Source organism: Sorex araneus, chromosome 2 (genome assembly GCF_027595985.1).
Source record: "Sorex araneus isolate mSorAra2 chromosome 2, mSorAra2.pri, whole genome shotgun sequence".
Taxonomy (NCBI): Eukaryota; Metazoa; Chordata; class Mammalia; order Eulipotyphla; family Soricidae; genus Sorex; species Sorex araneus.
The window spans coordinates 45,399,283-45,401,753 of NC_073303.1; the positions used below are offsets into that span (position 1 = coordinate 45,399,283).

General features: G+C 41.7%; 1 pseudogene; it reads right to left on the minus strand.

Moving 5' to 3' along the window:
- Nucleotides 1–606: 606 nt before the first annotated feature.
- LOC129401671 (elongation factor 1-alpha 1-like) lies at nt 607–1,511 on the minus strand (annotated as a pseudogene).
- Between the last annotated feature and the right edge of the window lie 960 nt (nt 1,512–2,471).

Sequence of the window (2,471 nt, forward strand, 5' to 3'; positions counted from 1 at the left end):
CTAATAGTACTCAAGGTTTTAACATAAAATAGACAAAAATGTTCTTCCAACATTGATTAGGATTGGGTGGCAGGTACTGGGGATAACATCTCTTTATTCTTCTGAGTCTTTGGGGCAGAACTGGTTACCTTGCCAGCTCTAGATGCCAGTCTGCTGCTTTGTTGACACCCCAGCAATGGGCTGCTTACGTCACTGGAAGCAAAGCAGCCTAGTGGGGGCTAGTCAGAGGAGTTCTCAACACACAAGGCCTTTCCAGGAACTGCATCAATAATGCAGCCTCACCAGATTTTTTTCCCTTTTTTATTAGTAAATCACTGTGAGAGTGCAGTTACAGGTTTACATATTTTCATGCTTGTGTTTCAGTCATACAATGCTCGAGAACTCATCCCTCCACCAGTGCCCATTTTCCTCCACCGATGACCCCAGTATCCCTCCCATGCCCAAATCTCATCCCCCTCCATCCCACCCTGCCTCTGTGGCAGGACATTCCCTTTTGTTCTCTCTCTCCTTTTGGGTGTTGTGGTTTGCAATAGGGATACTGAGTGGCCATTGTGTTTAACCTATAGTCTGCTTTTGGCATGCATCTCCCATCAGCCTCACCAGATTTCAATAACGCAGAGCCATATCCAGGTATTCCCAAGGACTATTATCAATCATCTTCATCTCAGCAAACTTGCAAGTAATATGGGCTGTGTGACCACAGAACACAGGTGCTGACGGGACCTGGATAGGCTGGAATAATTACCTGAGCTATGAAGTCAGCTGTTTCCTCTGGAGCATCATTTTTGTTGTCGCCAGCTACATCACCATGACAGACATACTTAACAGACATGTTCTTCACATTAAAACCCCCACTGTCCCCAGGAGGAGATTCACTGAAAGCTTCATGGTGGATTTCAACAGACTTAACTTCAGTTGTAGCATTGACAGGAGTGAATGTGACCCCAGATCCAGTCTTGTATACATCCTAGAGGGGCAGGCGAGGGGGCTGTCAGTGGGATGGGCTGGTGACAGGATGCAATGAGGATCCGGCGGCATGGTTCCACTGGCACTACCATTTTTACTGGGAACTTTCCATTCCTTGAAGCATGGCATGGTAGTACTTGGCTTCAGCATATTGTCTTATTCCAAACAGAAATTGGCACAAATGCTACTGTGTCGGGGTTGTAGCCAGTCAGAGATTCTGGCCTCAAAGTCACCCACACCAGCACCAATAATCAGCCTGGCACAATCATCATGCTTTTGATAAAGTCTCTGTGTCCTGGGTCACAGAGTGATGTCCTCTAACTTCCATCACGCTCATTTTCAGCTTTCTGCTTAGAAAAGACCCGGATGTATTTGGATGTATTTGAAGGAGATCTTTCCCATCTCGGTTGCCTCCTTCTCGAATTTGTCAATGGTTCTCTTACTGATGCCCCAACATTTGTAGGCCAGGTGGTCAGTGATGATGGACTTGCCTGAGACTGCATGTCCAATGAGACAATGTTAATATAAATCTTTCCCTTTCCCATTTTATCTTTTGTTTGGCTGTGGTTTTCACAACACCTTTGTTCTGGTGGCAAACCCATAAAGCTAATATTATATTTTTGAGTTTGTTTTTCTATCCTCTTTGTCATAACTATTCTGTTACTGAGTTTATATAAGTAGTCTTTATTTCTAGTTTTGTATTTTTAAGCAGTAAATTTCTCATTTGACATTTTTACCATTTTTCTTTCTAATTCTGCTTTATATTTTCTTCAAATAGTTTTGTAACTTTTCATATTTATCAAAAATATTCCACCATCTGTGACATCTTTTTTATCTGTGTCTGCTCACTGCCTTTACCATGTATTGGCTATTGTGAATAGTACTGCAATAAACATTGGAGCACAAATGTATTTTGAGAACAGAGTTTTTGGCCCCTGGGTTAGATGCTAAGAAGTAGAATTGCTAGTTCATATGAAACTTTGACTCTCAGTTGTTTGAAAAGTGTCTATATTGTTTTTCTTACATATTATACCAGTTGACATTTCAACCAGTAGTGAATGAGGTTCCTTTTTCCCAACAGCCACACCAGCACTCATTGATTTTGCACATGGCATCTTTAGGGATTCAATACTGTTGGCCAAGCAAACAGAAGCAAAGATAAACACATGGAACTACATTAAACTGAGAAGCTGTTGAACTACAAAGAAACAATGACCAGAATAAAAAGATACCCCACAGACTGGGAGAAATATTTGCCCACCATTCATGTGGCAAAGGCTTATATTTTAAAGTATATAACAATTTTCAAAACTTAAAAAAAATTTATTGAGCCACCATGAGGTACAGTTTACAAAGCTTTCATGTTTGATGTTCAGCTATACAATGATCAATCACCCATCCCTCCAGCAGTGCAAACTTTACACCACCAATATCCCCATTATCTCCCCCACTTCCATCCCAGTCCTTACCCTGCCTCTATGGCAGACAATTGCTCAGATACTCTC